Source organism: Microcaecilia unicolor, chromosome 2 (assembly GCF_901765095.1).
Source record: "Microcaecilia unicolor chromosome 2, aMicUni1.1, whole genome shotgun sequence".
NCBI lineage: Eukaryota > Metazoa > Chordata > Amphibia > Gymnophiona > Siphonopidae > Microcaecilia > Microcaecilia unicolor.
In genome coordinates this window covers 170,790,705-170,810,259 of record NC_044032.1, presented here as the reverse complement: position 1 = coordinate 170,810,259, position 19,555 = coordinate 170,790,705, and positions in this window count along the sequence as shown.

The window sequence follows — 19,555 nt, the reverse complement described above, 5'->3', positions numbered from 1 at the left end:
GCTAGAAGGATGCTTGGGGTGCATAAGGAAAGGCCAGTAGGAAGAAGGAGTTGGTAACACCTCTGTTTAAGACTCTGATGAAACCTTATTTAAAGTATTGTGTACAGTTCTGTAGACTTACCTTCAAAAAGATATAAACAGGATGGGGTCGGTCCAGAGGGCAGCTACTAAAATGGTCAGTGGTCCTCTTCATAAAGCATATGGGAAAGACTTAATGATCTCAATATGTATACTTTGGAAGAAAGTCAGGAGAGGGGAGATATGATAGGGATGTTTAAACACCTCCATGGCATAAATACACAGGAGGCGAGTCTGTCAGTTGAAAGGAAGCTCTAGAATGAGGGGGCATAGGATGAAGGTGAAAGAGGACAGACTCAGAAATAACCTGAGGAAATACTTCTTCATGGAAATGGTGGGGAATTTGTGAAATGGCCTTCCAGTGGAGGTAATAGAGATGAAAACTGCATCTGAGTTCAAGTAAGCCTGAGACAAGTACTTAGGATCTTTAAGGGAGAGTAAGGAATAGTAGATGGCATGGATGGGCAGAAGGGATAGGCCATATGGACCTTACCTGCCTTCATTTTCTGTGTTTCTATCTAAAAGCCAGCAGGAACCACCCAATGAATGTTAGCTGAGCCCTTGACAATTTACCAAAGGCTTGCTAAAGCCTCATATGCATTTTCCATTCCTTTATGTGCATACATAGTGATTTCTTTTCAGAATGGCTGAGCCTGCATGCTCAAGTCTTCATACTTAACATTTCATTTTTGTGCACGCTAGGCTTATTAGTGCATAAACCTCTACATGAGCATTTTTGTGCAGAGATACTGTTGGCCACTGGAAACAAAATGGTGCACTTTGTAATTATTAATCAAATAAGTCACTGGTGCTGCAGCACGAGAATTTGGAATCAGAAGAGGCTCGTTCACCCATCAAGGTTTTAATTCCTCTTTGAGAGCTGCATTTCCCTCAGGATGACATCTCATTGTTTCCTGAATGACCCGAGTGCTTCTATCTCAGCAGTCTTGCCTCTTGAGCTGCTTTATCACTGTGCAGCAAAATCTTTTCACATCTGTTCTGAATTTGCTTGTTTTTAATTTCTGTTAATGTTCCGTTTATGCCTCTGTTCTGGCATGCTTATAAAGGAATTTGTGTTGGAGAGTAGCAAATCATATATGTTCATATGTCTGTTTCATCTATGCAGTGTTTGAGTTATGACAGAGCACATTAATTTATTGACTATGAAAGAGGCTGATAAGTTTGTTGCTTTAACTTATCCGCCTAGTTCACATATAGGATCTGGGGTATCGGATACCAAGCGGGTTAGAGGCAACTCAGAAATCTAGGCTAAAAGCCCACCTTTTTGATGCTGCTTTTAACTCCTAACCCTTACTCACTTGTTCAGTACCCATATCTTATCATTCCCACCTTAGTAATTCCCTTATCTCTTATTTATCCTGTTTGTCTGTCCTAATTAGATTGTAAGCTCTGTCGAGCAGGGACTGTCTCTTCATGTTCAAGTGTACAGCGCTGCGTACGTCTAGTAGCGCTATGGAAATAAGTAGTAGTAGGACATAGAAGAAATGTTGCCCACGTATGTGTACATAGTAGGATACATCCTTCAAAGGCTCCAAAGGTGGTCTGGCCTTTGTTGTGCGTCAATGGAAGGTTTCTTCCTTTCCTTTCTGTGCTTTAAAACCACTTCTCTTCTGCCCATGGCTCTGTAAACATGACTGGACAAATGGACAGAACCCCCCCAAATTATGAATAAAAATAACTGGCAATGGTAGGTCAATATTCAAGTGCTTCAATCAGTGTGATTGTAGATATTTTTTTTTAATGCTGGCTGCAGTGTTTAGATCCATGACAAATATTCAGCACTGCCATTCAGACAGCAAGAGGCGCTAGCTATAGAGAGAGGGGCAAAAGCCACTATCTGGATGGGCATGTGATTTGTCAGGACAGTCTTTTTTGCTGGCCAAATTCTATACACATAGCTTTCTAGATAGTGACTTAATATCCTTGACTGTCAAGATGAAACAGGTGGGAAATCAGGAGACGAAAGGCAAATTTTGGTTCCAAACAAGGCAACTTTATTGCTAGCAAGTGAACAGCACCGAGTAGCCTCGGGACACTGTGTGTCATAAATCATCTGACGCTTACATTTATACTTCCCTACTGGGCCTGCGCATTTGGCCCCTTACACGTCACAACTGTCATGCGCAGTAAACATTTGTAGTTCTTACAGTACAAAATTGTAGTCCCAGTACGTACACACGTCATAACACTGAAATGATACTGGCAAGAAAAACGAAACTTAGCAGCTTATTCTTCACACACACACAATGCTCCTTTCTAGCACAGGAGATAAGGTTCGGCTCAGGAATGCAGGGGGGTGTCAGCACCCTCCAAGGTCGTCTATTCAGATGGCGTTGCTACAGGCAAGCTGGTCTTGTATAGGCCTTGCTAACTACTGTTACAAGCTATATGTCTAATAGCCCTGCATTCTGTGTTTTCATTAGTAAACAGCAACTTCTTTCATTAGTAAACAGTAAAACTGGATAAGGCACAAATGTCCAGTGCAGTAATAAGGTGTGGCTAAACAGCCAAAAGCAGAGGTAGAGTGCATAAGTAAAAGTCCATCAGTAGGCACAAAACATGAGGTTGTCCTGTTGCTCAGTAGTATTCAGGTAGTACCGGCGTTCCACTCCTTCATTCCCCCCTTTTGATACTTGAACATCCATTCTGGTGGAGAGTATCACCTCCATGAACCCTGAAAAGGAAAGAAAGGACAAGGATAGTTAGCGAGGGAGGCAACAAGCGAGCCCTAAGCCCTTGCGCAGCCGTTGGTTGCTTCGCCGGGGTTGAGACGGAGGGCCCCTAGTGGAATCCCCCCCCCTTTGTATCCGGTCTTATGCTGACACAAGGGTGATGGCCCATTGAGTGACTCAGGGGGTTCAAAGTGCACATCAGCCACAAGGTGCTTCATCGTCAGCTTCATCAGACTGGGGAATGGGGGAGTACATCTGGAGAGCCATAAGCTGGGCAGCAGCACGGCGATCAGCGATGCTTTCCATGGTGGAGCGGAGACACCTGAAAACTAAGGGGAGAGACAAAGGTATTAATAGGCAAGACAGCAAGAACAGGCCACCCATGACGAGGAGGCCTTGCAGGCTCCCGGAGGTTGGGAGCCAGCTGGTGAGGGAGGAAGTCGGTTGGGAGCCAGCTGGTGAGGGAGGAAGTCCAATCCCACGCACTGTTCCAGGTCTGGACGGGGACGTGGGCTAGTTTGACCATCCGGTCAGTTATTTCCCTGATGACATGGCTCTGGTCATCAATCTGTAAGCAGCAATTACTGAGGTTAAACTTGCCACACACCCCGCCCTCCTGGGCTAAGGGGTAGTCAAGAGCCAAGCGATTTTGGTAGACGGCGGTAATGAGCTTAGTGTTCTGTCGAGCTAGGATATTGAGGGCCAGGGCCGAATCGTTAGTAAGGATTTCGAGTACGGCCTGTAGGCGAATAATGCGATTCAGCATGTAGATAGGGGTGCGGTACCCGTATGTACCATCTTCAGCCCATGTGGCCGGTCCATAGTAGTGAATGATACGTTCAGGCGGCCACTCGTTGTCCTTCCAGTCTCCAATCTGGACTTTGGGCTTGATGATTGGGAAAGACCGTTTTCGTCGGGCAGGGTTATCAGGCCCCTTTTCCACATATAGGGGGATACCCAAAGTTTCGCCGACTTGTATGGGCAGAAGGAAAAAACTAGGTCGGACCGTGCCCAAGAGACAGGTACCGTACCAGCGGGTCGGGAGTTGTTCATAGGCCCTGCGTCCGCAGATATAGTAGTAGCCCGCCGGGGCTACCCACTTGAGGGAGGCGTTCCCTCCGTATGTCCATGTCGTGTTCAAGGTGGGTTCTGTCCAGATAGGCTCCGGGGCGGGCAGGTTGTCCGTTTGCCACCAGGTCGTCCGGCTGCCATTATACTGAAGAACCCCCGTACAAGCAGAGTCTCCCACTGGTACAGAGTAACGCTTCGATGGCGCTCGACTAGCGCAGAGGGTACCTATGATATTTGTTCTCAGGGCCCATTCGTACGGCTTCGGCCGTTGGGGAAAGGTAATGTTAGTGGTGTTGAGTGCATCCCATGTGTGTTGTCGGATCTCTCTCGCTTCCCAGGGCCATTGTTCACCCATGTCGGTGCCTCCACAGACGAAACAGTTGGCAATTCCGAGGGAGAGGGCGATGTTTTCCGCCAAGTTGAGAAACATATTCCGGGCTTCTGGGGAAATGGGGAATTTAGTCTCAGTGTGTTCAGCACGGGCGATCTCATTGAATACGTCTTGGTAGCCAACGACAGTAGTCTGATAGTGCGTAGGAGGCTTAGTTTCGAGACTCTGATATATGGTAATATATGTCAACGGATCCATTCCTCCGCCGTCAATGCCGAGGCCCCACGTTCCTCTCCAGGGCATGTCGTGTCCTCGGATGGGCCAGTCTAGGGACACATAGTTACCAGAACCTCGACGAAATTCGCCCAGGCCGGCGCATCCGGCATATCCTCCTCCCGTATAAGCACATACTCGGTCCCAGCCCGAGGCTCGAGTGTCGCCGGCGCATGGGAGCCACACCCACGGGGAGCAGCATCTCATGTCCGGACTGAAGGGGCAGACATACTTGTGGTCCTTAACGTATGCCTCTCGCCAACTCTGGCTACCACACTTGCGAGACCAAGGGTGCTTGTCCATGGCGGCACAGACGTCGAAGGTGAGGGTTGCTACAGTTTGGATGCCACCGACAAGGATACGAGTAGAATTAATGTAATACAGAATGCCATCTCCCTCGACTCCCGGAGGTCCGGCCACATACGCAGGGAGTCCTACGCTGAGGGTGACATTGTAGTATCTTGGTTTGGTAGGGCTGTGGCAGATAGTGAGATTTCCTTGGAGGCATCTGTGGAACTGTTGGAGGCCATTCGGAGTGATGAGGGCACAAGTCGGGAGAAGCTGGCAATCGCCTTCCGGGGGCTGCGTCTGGTGAATGAGGGTAGTGACTAGGTGATATCCTCCCTCTATACGGTGGCGCACGAGGCGCAAACATTCAGTGCAATTCAGGCTCAGGGTGGCAGGATAGCTCGGAACTGCACACAGGAGAAGGAAGATGGTCAGCATTATATATGTGGTGGGAGGTATCCGAGCTTTTGCAGCAAGAAGATAATGAGGCCCACGATGAAGGCTGCGATAAAGAGAGAGCCAAAAACGCAGTGGGTCCAGAAACTGAGTTCCTGTTGCTGGGCAGGCATGAATCTGGTGGTTCACGTCTTTCTTAGAGTCAGCCGTAATGGAGCGTCAGGATGTTGGTGCGCAGTCCAACGCTTCAGGGTGCTGCTAGTGGGAGCAGCAGGTTTCAGTCGGGTCCAATGTATCCACACTGGGCTTCCTGCAATTTTAACAGCGGTTGAGGTCGTTAGGAGAACAAGGGAGGGCCCCTTCCATTTGGGCTTTAGGCAGTCAGATTCATCCCACTCTTTTACCCAGACCTCGTCTCCCACCCTGAACCTGTGCGTAGGATTGGTGAGGACCAAGGGAGCTACTCTTTCAGTGTACTGCTGGATGTCTTGCACTACCTGGTGTAAGGCTCTCATCTGTTTCACTAAGGAACTCTCACCCTGTATCTGCAAGGAGTCGGGAAAGGAGGGTAGTGGTGGTGGCCTAGCATACATCATCTCGTAGGGAGTAAGGCCGGTAGCCTTGGGGGTACACCTAAGATGCAGCAAGGCCAGTGGAAGCAGGTCGGGCCATTTGGCTTTTGCTTCTTGGCATAGCTTGGCTAGCTGGTTCTTCAGGGATCGGTTAGCCCTCTCCACTACTCCACTGCTTTGGGGTCTCCAGGCACAATGCAACTTCCAATCGAGGCCCAGTCTGGTACTGAGCTGTTGTGTTACTTCACTAGCGAAGGCGGGGCCGTTGTCAGAGTTTATTTGCTTGGGGAGGCCGTATCTGGGTAGGATTTGATGAAGCAGTAGGGAGGTAACTTCTTTAGCCATTTCCGTTCTAGTGGGCTGGGCTTCAATCCATCCGGTGTAGGTACACACGGCGACGAGGATAGCTTTGTAGCCGCGCGCCGGGGGCATGTGTGTGAAGTCAATCTGGCACACGTGGAAAGGGCTGGTGCCTCGGAGAACATGTCCTGGCATAGGGCCGGGCCCCGTTCGAGGGTTGTTCCGGGCACAAGTCGCGCATCGGCTGGAAGCGTTTTTGGTCCACAGGGATAGTTTTTTGATGTAGTAGGTCTTCTCAAGTAAGCGCCCCAGGGCGTCCCTTCCCAGGTGGGTGCGGTCGTGAGCCTCCTTGGCCACCGTCCAGGCCAAGGCTTCGGGTATCCATATGCGCCCATCCTGTAGTATCCACCAGCCATTGCGTGACTGTAGACCCTCTTGTTGGGCCCATTCCGTTTCTTGGGGGGTGTAGATAGGGGTCTCCGTAGGGAGCTGGACGACGAGTACGGGGTCAGAAGGGTGAGAGGAGTAGGGGAGCTGACTTGCCCTTTTTGCAGCGTCGTCTGCCCGCTGATTTCCCCGGGCGATAGGGTCCGTTCTTCCAGTGTGGGCCCTGCAGTGCATCACAGCCACCTTCTTCGGCTTCCATACCGACTCGAGTAATTGGCAGATCTCAGCGGCATTTGCAAGTCCTTTCCCTTCAGCTGTCAGAAATCCCCTCTCCTTGTACAAGGCTCCGTGCACCTGGAGGGTGAGGAAAGCGTATTTGGAGTCGGTGTAAATGTTGACAACTTTTCCTTCAGCCCACAGGAGGGCTCTGGTGAGGGCGATCAGCTCCGCTTTCTGGGCTGATGTTCCGGGTGTCAGAGCCATAGCCTCGATCACATGGTCCTCAGACACCACCGCATAGCCAGCTCTTCGAATTCCCTCTATCACCTGGCTGCTTCCATCGGTAAAAAGGGTGATGCCCCCTTGCCAGGGTTGATCCTTCAGGTCAGGTCTGCTCGAGTGCACAGTGGCCATTACCTCTTCACAGTCGTGGAGTGGTGGTTCAGGGGCCGGAAGGAGGGTGGCAGGATTGAGGTTGGTCGTGTCCAGGATCCGCACCTCCGGATTTTCGCACAGGAGGGCTTGGTATTTGACCAATCGGGAGTTGGTCATCCATCTGGGTCCGTGGCTCTCGAGTAGGCCGCGGATGGTGTGGGGTGTGGTCACAAAAAGTGTTTGGCCGAACGTGAGTTTATTGGCCTCGTGTATCAGGAGACAAGCAGCCGCAATGCTTCGTAGGCAGCCCGGCCATCCTCGTGCCACGTTGTCCATGCTCTTGGAGAGGTATGCTACAGGGCGTTGCCAGGTACCGACCAGTTGGGTGAGGACTCCAAGTGCCAATCCCTTCTTTTCGTCGATGAACAAGTGGAACGGCTTAGTCACATCTGGCAGTCCGAGCGCTGGTGGGGCCGCAAGGGCATCCTTAAGGTCCTGAAGGGCTTTCAGTTCGCTTTTCTCCCACTGGAGATCCTGGCCCTCGAGTTCAGGCCCCTTCAGCTTGGCATACAAACTGTGGGTCAGGATAGCAAAATTGATGATCCAAATGCGGCAATATCCAGCGGCTCCGAGGAGTGCCCGTAATTCCTTCTTGTTTGCAGGAGTGGGTTGGTTGCGAATAGCTTGGGTTCGGGGGATACCGAGCCTTCGGGTTCCTTCTCGGAGGCGAAACCCCAGATACTCGACTTCGATCTCGCATATCTGTGCCTTCTTGCGACTGGCCCGGTACCCCTGGGCTTCCAGGGTCTTCAAGAGGTAAAGGGTAGCTTCAGCACATTCGGTGTACGTTTCACGGGCCACCAACAGGTCATCCACGTATTGGACGACCGGCCCATACTCGTCCTGATACGTCTTCAGGTCCTGGGCGAGTTGGTCGCCGAAGAGGGTAGGCGAGTTCTTGAACCCCTGGGGAAGACGGGTCCATGTATATTGCTGCTTGGTTCCCGTCTGCAAGTCTTCCCACGTGAAGGCAAACAACTTTTGGCTGTCGACAGCAAGAGGGATGGAAAAGAAGGCGTCCTTCAAATCAATGACACTGTACCACTTGGTCTGAGATGGCACTTGGGCTAGGATGGAGTATGGGTTTGGTACGAGGGCAACTATGTCGGCTACCTGGTTGTTGACTTTCCTCAGGTCCTGGACGGGTCTGTACTCGGATGTTCCTGGCTTCTTAACGGGCAACAATGGGGTGTTCCATGCGGATCTGATTGGTTTAAGGACTCCCTGTTGAAGGAGTTTCTGTAGATGTGTGTGCATACTATGCCGGGCTGCATAGGGGATGTGGTATTGTCCTTGGTTGACAACTTGAGCATTTGGTTTGAGCTCAATCCAGATGGGGATAGCGTTAACGGCCAGTCCGCCGGGGTTCAATTCTGCCCATACATCAGGCACTTCATCCATTATGGCTCGCCTCTGCTGGGCGAAAGGGGTGTTCTGGTCGTAACGGCAGTCGCCGGGTCCTACAGTTGGGGGAACGTGTAGTCTCCATTCTTCTCTTACTGGACAGATAAGTGTCACTGGCCGATCTTCAAAGCGAGCTTCCACTTCACCCGTAGTCTTGAACTTCAAGGTGGCCTGGAGCTTACAGAGTAGGTCTCGACCAATCAAGGGGACCGGGCATCCAGGGATGTGTATGAACTGATGGGACACCATCGTCCCTCCGATCTGGACTTGGCGCTCTTTGAGGAGGGGGGCCGCAAGGGATTTCCCGGAGGCTCCCACAATTGGTATAGTTTCTTTCGTGGCTGGGGCTATGGCAGTGGTGATAACAGATCGCTGGGCCCCCGTGTCTAGTAAGGCCTTCATAGATTCTGTCCCCACCCGAATTTCCACCAGAGGGTCAGTGGGGACTCTGCCCTCCCGGTTTCTTCATGCTGTGCTGTCTCGGGTAGCGTCCACAGCCATCTGCCATTCCCTCCGGTCATCCCGTCCTCTCTCTCTTCGGCCCCTTCCACGGCCTCGCCTAGGGGTCCCCGTGCGGTCGCCGGTCTCCTCCTCTCTCTGCCGGTCCCATGATTCCTCTTCTCTCGGGTTGTCCCGTATCTCCTCTGGACAATCAGCCCACCAGTGTCCTTCTTGTCGGCAATTTGCACACTGGTTACGCCCTATGGGGGACCGCGTTCCTCTTGTTCTCCTGCCCCTCCCCTTTGGTCTAGACCTCATTCGTTCTTCCAGCACCGTGGCCAACACATCTGCCTTCTCCCGCATCCGTCTGGTCGATTCCTTCCGGGCCTCCACCTTCTCCTCCTGGTCGCGATATCCGAATACGCGATCAGCTATAGCTTTCAGTTGGCTTAGGCTCATCCCTTCGAACCCCTCCGTTCTCTGTAGCTTTCTTCGTATATCCGGTGCTGACTGGCTAACAAAACTCATAACCACGGTTGGGAGGTTCTTAGGGTCTTCGGGATTTATCGGACTGTGCCTTCTGAATGCTTCCATAAGTCGTTCAAGGAAGTCCCCTGGACTCTCGTCCTTTTGTTGGACTACACTGTGGATTTTTCCCATGTTGGTAACCTTCTGCTTCCCCTTCTTTAAGGCGGCCAGGTACGCCTGCTGGTATCGGCGGATAAAGGTTTGGCCTTCGGCGGTTCGGTAGTCCCACGTGGGAGCAGCGATGGGCGCCTCCGTTTCTATTAGGTTCTGTAAATTGGCATGGGCCGGATTCGCATCCCGGATGGCTTGCTCCATATTTTGTTGTAAAAGGCGGCGTTCGTCAGAGGTCAGGATGTGGGCGCTCAACTGCCTAAGGTCTGCCCAAGTTGGATTATAGCTGTATATAATGCCTTCCACCAGCTCTATCAGCTGCTCTGGTTTCTGGTCGTAGGACGGCCCATGGAATTTCCAGTTATACAAATCGGCACTTGAGAAGGGAACGTGGCTATAAACTGTTGATTCGATGGGCTGGCCCCCCCCTTCCGCCGGGTTAGGGGTATAGGTGGTGGACTGTCGAACTGGGAATAAGTGGGAGGTTCCCCCTTTTCGGCTGGACGGAAGGGCCTGTTGCGGACTCGATTGGGGGAACCGAGTAATGTTCTTCACAACCCGTTTACTCTTCCGTGTGGTTGCGAGGCCAGGTGACTCAGGTGAGGCTGGGCGGGACGTCTCCCCGGCATCCGACTCTGACCCGGAAGTCTCGGCGTCAGCGGGGCCTTCTGCTAGGCCCGTAAGGTCAGGGTACATAGGAGCATAGGGCGGCGGCGCAATGTCGTCTTCGTATGCTTCCGCCGTAGCAAGTATCGGGGCTTTTGGAGGCTTCTTCTCGGCCGAACCCTGAACTTTCCCTGCGGTTTTCTTTGGGGGTTTTTTCCTAGAAAGTGTGTTGGTAGTAGTGGGCGTAGTTCCTGCCTTGACTCTGGTAGCAGGGGGCGTGGTCTCAGTGGCTTCAGTGCTAGGGGCGGTAGGCCGTATGGGGGCGGTCCCTGCGGCCTTCGGGACGGCAGCGGTTGCCGAGCTTTGGAGAGCGAAGGCATGGGTCGGCAGGGTTCTAAGTTTGGTTTTCCGGCCTTTTCTCTGCTTTACCAACATAAGGGCGGCCTTTTCTACCTTCCGTTGGGCCCAAGCCGGCGGATCCCGGACTACATCCAACCACGCTTCTATGTATGGAATGTCCTCGGGACAGCCTGGGTTTCCCTCAATTATAACAATATTCATGACCGCCGCCACTTTTTCATACTCGAATGACCCTTCCGGGGGCCATCCAGCAATTCCTAGCCCTGGCCACATAAATTGACATCTCTGTATCATCCCGGCCCTGCTACATTTATCTAGGTCGAACACTTCGCTAAAGTGTTCCGTCATTAAATCTAACGGTGAGGACCCACCCCCGCCCATCCTAACCTGAGTGCCAAAGGACAGGTGACGGACAAAGGGGGAAAGGGGAGGTGGAGGAGTAAGGGGTCTCGTTCCACCAGACACAGAAGGGTCAACACTCGGCCTGACCAGGACGCGGTCGCCCGGCCTGGAACTGCAAGCCCATTCACACACTTTCATACGCCACAAGAAACCCTCCCGTTCGCCGCTCGGTTTCGTCGTCGGAGCCTAGTGAGTTTCGGGACCTAGTCGGATACCAATAGTCCGTATTAGTCACTGGCTAAAAGAGGGTGATCACGCCTCTTCTTCGGTCCTTACTGGGCCGGTCACTACGTAGAGTATACTCGCCTGTCCGCCGGGGTCGCAGGCTGCGCCGTCGTACGCTTCTCTCTGAAATGGAAAAAGGTGCCTTGTCGGAACCACACAGCCCCCTCTACAGTCAGGCGGAGTGGATCGGCCCTCCTCCGGGAGATGGACGCTGAAATCAGCGGTGGCCACTCACCACCTTCTCAGGTGGGGGTCGATGACCCGATCCGACCGCAGTGGGGGAGGGGAAGAATATAATCCGATTCCCCTTTCTACTTCTGTCCCATCTGGGTCGCCAATGAAACAGGTGGGAAATCAGGAGACACAAGGCAACTTTATTGCTAGCAAGTGAACAGCACCGAGTAGCCTCGGGACACTGTGTGTCATAAATCATCTGACGCTTACATTTATACTTCCCTACTGGGCCTGCGCATTTGGCCCCTTACACGTCACAACTGTCATGCGCAGTAAACATTTGTAGTTCTTACAGTACAAAATTGTAGTCCCAGTACGTACACACGTCATAACACTGAAATGATACTGGCAAGAAAAACGAAACTTAGCAGCTTATTCTTCACACACACACAATGCTCCTTTCTAGCACAGGAGATAAGGTTCGGCTCAGGAATGCAGGGGGGTGTCAGCACCCTCCAAGGTCGTCTATTCAGATGGCGTTGCTACAGGCAAGCTGGTCTTGTATAGGCCTTGCTAACTACTGTTACAAGCTATATGTCTAATAGCCCTGCATTCTGTGTTTTCATTAGTAAACAGCAACTTCTTTCATTAGTAAACAGTAAAACTGGATAAGGCACAAATGTCCAGTGCAGTAATAAGGTGTGGCTAAACAGCCAAAAGCAGAGGTAGAGTGCATAAGTAAAAGTCCATCAGTAGGCACAAAACATGAGGTTGTCCTGTTGCTCAGTAGTATTCAGGTAGTACCGGCGTTCCACTCCTTCAAAGACAGGCAGAATGTCTGTGCTCTACCCTCAGACCATCCTGCCACTGTCTGGATCGTGCTGAAGCGGTTTGTAGGAATATTCAGACAGGGCTCTTGTCCATGTAGCAGCTGCCTTGATTCCTAGGAAGATCCAGGTTTGCCTGACTCAGCTTGCATGTGTGTGAACTGACTGTTGGATGTGGTCAGCTGACATTGGTGCAGATCCTTGGGTGAGAGTAAATGGGAAGATTTCCCATGACTAAAATAGTTCGTCACATATAGCCTATGACTTTCCAGGCCAGAGGTTACCAAGTTGTGGATTTGGACCCCAAAAGGGGTCACATTATCAGTGGCTGGTGTAAAAAAAACAGGCCTGCTTCCCCCGCCATCTGGACCGCTATTGTGACCATTGCCCAGTAATGGCAGTCAGCTTGGGGCCTATGAATGGGCAAATGTTCAAAGGTCCTGCCTTCTCCTCCTATGTGGACTTTCTGTTAGACTGGGAAGCAATGCAGAGTACTGGGTTCTGTAAGTGCACTGCACACTGAAACACAACTGCTGCTACTGTTGTCACTACTGGTGTCTTAGGGTCCCTTTTACTACAGGGCATTAAGCCCTTAGGGTGAGATTCTATATATGGCACCTAAAAAAAAAAAATCAGCACTGATGTATTCTATAATTGGCACCTAGTTTTAGGCGCCGATTACAGAATACGCTTAGTTGATATTTCAGCGGCTAAATCTACGCGCATCCATTTACAGCAGCAAAAATATGGAGTAAATCCCGACGCATGGATTTATGCACACTGGACCATATTCTATAAGTAGGCATATAAATTTCGGAACACTCAATAAATGCCCATAACCATCCCCCTGTTTGTCTGCGCATGTTAGAAGTTCAGCGTACATTGTTACAGAATACCCTTAGCGAGTTGTGCCAATCAGTGCTCATTATTGCACACATTGTTATAGAATCCGGGGTTAATATGCAGTTATCGTGTGAGAACAGGTTACCACATAAACACATTTAAGGGTTTTGCAAGGTTTTGCCTGTTTGGGCATTCTATCCCACAAGTTACGTATTTAAAAAAAATTGGGGGGGGGGGGAGCTTCTCATGGGCAGAGAGTGAGCGTCCCGCATTATCCAGCTAGCGTGCTGTAACTGAATAAAGCAGAGATAATGCGGGAGCACTTAGTACCTCTTAATTAGAAGGCGGTAAGGACTTCTGTGTTAATTTTTGCAGGCATCGTGTGCTAATAGGAACATTAGTGCATGATCTACAAATAAAAACGAGAAAACAAAATGCTCTTAAAAAGTGCCGTGTTAAATCTGGGCTAAGTATGAGGAAATGTCCCATGTTAAAATACATTCTGGACAATATTCAAAACCATTTAACCCCCCTCGAAGGGGACACCACCTTGAAGGGGTGGAGGGGCTTGTGTGTTTCAATGACTTAGAGGGCTATGCTGAAGGGTTACCCATATCAGACAGGCCTCTGAGGAGAAACCAGACAAAGAGTGTCCCAAACTGGGAGAGTGGTAAGATGGTGACCTGAAGTTCGTATGCCCAACGGCACAGCTGCCCTCTGAAGTTTCGTCTTTTTTACGTAAATTTCCTCTCCGCAATTGCAGTTACCTTAACTGAGAGGAAGGGGACAACTGGTGGTCAGCCGCCGATGGCCAGCGTTTTATCCCCTGAGCAGCAAGCACGGGACCGCTTGCGACAAACTGCCCATAGATGAAAGGGTTGGCGAGTCCTTTGATTAGCACCGGCGAAGGAGCGTCGATACTCTTGGACCTGGAAAAAACAACTCCATCGCTCCCGAATTATTCAACCACCATGCCCAAAGGAGTGGAGGAGTGAGTTAGAGGTATATGCTGAAACGGAGGACGTTTACAGCAGAACCCGAATCGGCGGAACCACTCCTAAACACCTATGAGAAATCAACTTGGAGTTTTTGGCTCCCGTGGAGGTTACATTGAATATCATCTGGAAGGCGCTTCGGGACCTAACGGTGGTAGTAAATAATTTTGTTTTCAGGTATAATTTTATTAGAGAGTTACATGGACAATTCAACTGAACCCTTTGAGAATAAAAAATTGATATAACAAATGATTCTACATGAGCAAGAAGTGGTTATGATTTTGAAAATGATAATAGATCAGAAATTTTGAATAATAAAATGAATATTATTATAGATGATTAATATCAAGATTATTGTTTTTCCCAGAGTTCCGGGTATGACTCCTAAAGTTTTCCTCAGAAATATTTCCTCAAATTTACTTTAAAAGGAGTGAAGCCTGTGAAAACTGGGATTACTTTAATCAGTGGGATTTGAATTAGAGAATTTCTGGTTTTTAAAAGAGAGAGAATGTAATCAGATGTATTATTTCTAACTAATATTGGACAATAAGTATGTTTTCAATGAAATGATTTGACCATACACCGTATTGGCCTTGAAGAAGCCAACCAGATGATCAATGTGGAATAATGAATTAGACGAGTAATATCTGGGGATAATCAGGTTAATACCACGTTTTTTTTTCTGTTTACTGTTCGATTGATCTCCTTGTCTTGTTTCACTCTCCCTGTTTGGTGGTCTAAGGAAGAGAATAGAGTTACCTGACTGAAATAATTCCTACATATTACTTTCTCTGTATTTCCAGCAAGTTGTTTTGTCGCTTGTAAAAATTGGAATGGTTATAAATAAAAAAATTTTTAAAAACCCCATTTAACCAGCCAGGAATGGCACCTGGCCAGTTAAATGGTACTTAGCCGGCTATCCGGCGATATTCAGCGGGAGATAACCGGCAATAGCAAGGCATTGACTATCTGGGTTCTGAGACCATGGGAGGAAGCTTGGCTAACTCCTGCAGTCGGTGCGAACCCAGAAATTCCGGGGCTTTTTTTGGCTGCTAAAAATATAACCAGTTAAGCCGATATTTATCAGCTGACCGACTAATTTATGGGGGCCTGAGACAGACCTGCTATTTACACAAGACTATCTGGCTGCTAAACTTAGTCAATGAATTTTGGTGCTTACTAGCAGTGTTGCGCGACTTAGCTGCTGGCCAGGCTAGCTGCTAAGTGGTAATTTTCAGCCGAGGTAGCCGGCTATCTCATGCTGAATATTAGCGCTTTCTATGCCAGCTTAATGCTATTTAACCAGCCAGGAGTGGTGCCTGGCTGGTTAAATAGTTTTAAATATCGCCAGATTAAGCTCAGATTATGCTGCACTTTAGTAAATTGGTCCCTTAATGCTTTTGGATAAGTATTGGGGACTGGATAAGGAAAGAAGAGTGGAAGCCTGCTATTTTGTTTTTATCATCATCTGGGGTCACGTGAGTTTTTAAGCTTTAAAATGGGATCATATTGAATAAAAGTTAAGAAAGCACTGTTCTAGGCTATACATTCTAACAGCAGTAAGACAGCAAATGAGTATCCAACTTGGGGGGGGGGGGGGGGGGGGAAATTGTCCTTCTGTAAATGTAATGATCCGTGTCTGAAACAAGAATTTGAATTCAATCTGAGCCCGTTTACCCATTGCAATTATAACACTCATTAAAGCAAACATGTCTCTGCTGGTAATTTAGACAAGTTAGATTTCAGTGTAGAACATGTAGTGCATGTAATGTTTGTTTTTCAGTCAGGAATAGCGTCTTAAGCCTTGTATCTGAAAACTCCTGTCATATTCCTGCTTTGGATAGCCGAGCATAGTTTGCATTCCAGTCACATTCAGAATATAAATTAAAAGCTTGTAGGTTTTAATTTCAGAAAGACTTCAAGCCAAGAGAATAATAAGAAATAATATATATAGATATGTGGCTATAAAAAAAACACACACATTTATGTGCTTTTGTCAACATTTCACCATTCAGTACAAAATAACAGTTGTTCTATAGCATTGGTAATTAGTCTATTGAATCCCTAAGCTGTTCTACTACTCAAGTCAACATTGCCCGTCACAGGCTTTGCAAACTAATACTTATTGAATTAGAAATCACTCTTTGGTCTATATTTTGTTGTCAACTTCAGCACCTTTGTCCCAGGAGCAGGTGTATTCTGAGAAGAGAGTGATGTTCAGTGATGAGTAGGGGAAGAGTGGTGTTTTTACAATCAAATCATTGGATCTGTATATCTGAAGTGAGGGTGTGTGTGTGTGTGGGGGGGGGGGGGGGGGTAACATCTTGTACTACTGTCTTTGCCTCTGAGACCGGAGTAACCTTCTGGAGGTCTCCGGGGGGGGGGGGGGGGGGTGGACCCTTGAGAAATCTTCCCCCCAGGCAGGACCCCAGGCAAGAAAAACTCTGGCTACTAAATAAGTATTAAACATAATAAATGTTTATTCAAATAGTCCAAAAAGCCAATCAGTAATTATTTAAATATCAACAAATAAAATCCCAATAGAGTACAATATATAGCAAATAAAAACAGAGTTTTCCCTGGGAGCTGTCAATGTCATGTCCACTTGCTAGTGGACACACTGAGGCTCACCATCCTCAGTTCTGTTTCCTTAAATCTTAATTATAATTACCCTTCCTACCTAATGAATATGCATCTTTCCAGAATATTCTGTTTCCTTTTATGGTGAATCCTGTTCCAGCACTTACTACCATCTTCCAAAACTTCTATCATTTATTCCCTAATTGCATGTACAATGTAAATATTTTAATTTACTTAGACCTCGCTAGTTCCCAAACTTTTACACAGCCTGAGTACAAAGACACTCCACAAACAGAAGGATACTGGGACTCTGTAAATATGAGAAAGTAGTTCTCCAAAAGTTTATTAGTTACTTACCAAAAGATTAACACAATATCATCACAGAGCGTTTCTGAGACATTCTTTTCTCAGTAAAAATAACTTAAGCAAGAATAGTTAACAATCCTGATCTCTTAAAGTGCTCCATTACCGGGGAAGATAGTAACAAAATAAGGAGCCTATATTAAGGAACTTAAACATGCAGAAGGTTCAGCTAATCTATTATAAATGACATAATCCCAGATGAACTTTATCCAAAGAACAGTTTTAGGTAGAGGGGCATCTTAAATTGGTGCCTATACAAATCATTTAAAAAATGAAAATTTTTAGGAATTTGTTCAAGGTCCTCATGTAAGAATCAAATATTTAACTGTAGTAAAAACCCTATACTCTTCCCAGGGTGGGTCAGGAATTTCATCAGTTTCTCTTGAAGAAAAGAGTAGAGGAGTAGCTTAATGGTTAGTGCAATGGTCTGAGAGCCTGGGGAACTGAGTTCAGTTCCCACTACAGTTCCTTGTGATCCTGAACAAGTTGCCCTCCATTACTCTAGATACAAAAGCTTAGATTGTGAGCCCAGAAGGGATAGAGAAAGTACCTGCATAGAATATGTAAACCGCTTTCATTGTACCACAGAAAGGCGGTATATCAAGTCTATGACCCTTTACCCTCTACCTTATTGAACAAAAATAAAGACAACTTTGAAGATTAAAAAAAAGAAAACAACTAACTTGTTCTCCCTGTCATTTACAAAACACAAGGATATTTCAACAGAAAAGTAGCCCCTATCTGCAAGACTTTAGGATGCATCAGAAGAAACTGCTGCCTTTTCGTGTGGCACAGGCTACTTCTGGGAATGTCTGAATTTTTAAGCCACAAAATACAGTTCTCAGAATTCTATCCTGATCACTGTCCAAAGATAAAGTCATTATCACAGTAAAAAGAGTTGCATACTGCTTGATGGAAGTCTCCAAAAGAGTTGTTAAACCCATCTTTTCTGTATCTAGTGCTGGTTTGAGAGAGTCATAGTAACATAGTAACATAGTAGATGACGGCAGATAAAGATCTGCACGGTCCATCCAGTCTGCCCAACAAGATAACTCATATGTGCTACTTTTTGTGTATACCCTACTTTGATTTGTACCTGTGCTCTTCAGGGCACAGACCGTATAAGTCTGCCCAGCACTATCCCCGCCTCCCAACCACTGGCTCTGGCACAGACCGTATAAGTCTGCCCAGCTCTATCCTCGCCTCCCAACCACCAGCCCTGCCTCCCAACCACCGGCTCTGGCACAGACCGTACAAGTCTGCCCAGCACTATCCCCGCCTCCCAACCACCAGTCCCGCTTCCCACCACCGGCTCTGGCACAGACTGTATCAGTCTTCCCAGCACTATCACCGCCTCCCTACCACCAGCTCCGCCTCCCGATCTTGACTAAGCTCCTGAGGATCCATTCCTTCGGCACAAGATTCCTTTATGCTTATCCCACGCATGATTGAATTCTGTTACCATTTTCATTTCCACCACCTCCCGCGGGAGGGCATTCCAAGCATCCACTACTCTCGCCATGAAAAAATACTTCCTGACATTTTTATTGAGTTTGCCCCCCTTCAATCTCATTTCATGTCCTCTCGTTCTACCATCTTCCCATCTCCAGAAAAGGTTCGTTTGCGGATTAATACCTTTCAAATATTTGAACGTCTGTATCATATCACCCCTGTTTCTCCTTTCCTCCAGAGTATACATGTTTAGTTCAGCAAGTCTCTCCTCATACGTCTTGTAATGCAAATATCATACCATTCTCGTAGCTTTTCTTTGCACCACTTCAATTCTTTTTACATCCTTAACAAGATACGGCCTCCAAAACTGAACACAATACTCCAGGTGGGGCCTCACCAACGACTTATACAGGGACATCAACACCCCCTTTCTTCTGCTGGTCACACCTCTCTATATACAGCCTAACAACCTTCTAGCTACGGCCACCGCCTTGTCACACTGTTTCGTCGCCTTCAAATCCTCAGATACTATCACCCCAAGATCCCTCTCTCCGCCCGTACCTATCAGACTCTCCCCGCCTAACACATATGTCTCCCGTGGATTTCTATTCCCTAAGTGCATCACTTTGCATTTCTTCGCATTGAATTTTAATTGCCAAACCTTAGACCATTCTTCTAGCTTCCTCAAATCCTTTTTCATGTTTTCCACTCCCTCCCGGGTGTCCACTCTGTTACAGATCTTAGAATCATCCGCAAATAGGCAAACTTTACCTTCTAACCCTTCGGCAATGTGACTCACAAATATATTGAACAGAATCGGCCCCAGCACCGATCCCTGAGGCACTCCACTACTCACCTTTCCCTCCTCAGCGAATTCCATTCACCACCACCCTCTGGCGTCTGTCCGTCGACCAGTTCCTAATCCAGTTCACCACTTCAGGTCCTATCTTCAGCTCATCCAGTTTATTTAAGAGCCTCCTGTGGGGAACCGTGTCAAAAGCTTTGCTGAAATCTAAGTAGATTACGTCCATAGCTCGTCCCTGATTCAATTCTCCTGTCACCCAATCAAAGAACTCAATGAGATTCGTTTGGCACGATTTCCCTTTGGTAAAACCATGTTGTCTCGGATCTTGCAACTTATTTGCTTCCAGGAAATTCACTATCCTTTCCTTCAGCATCGCTTCCATTACTTTTCCAATAA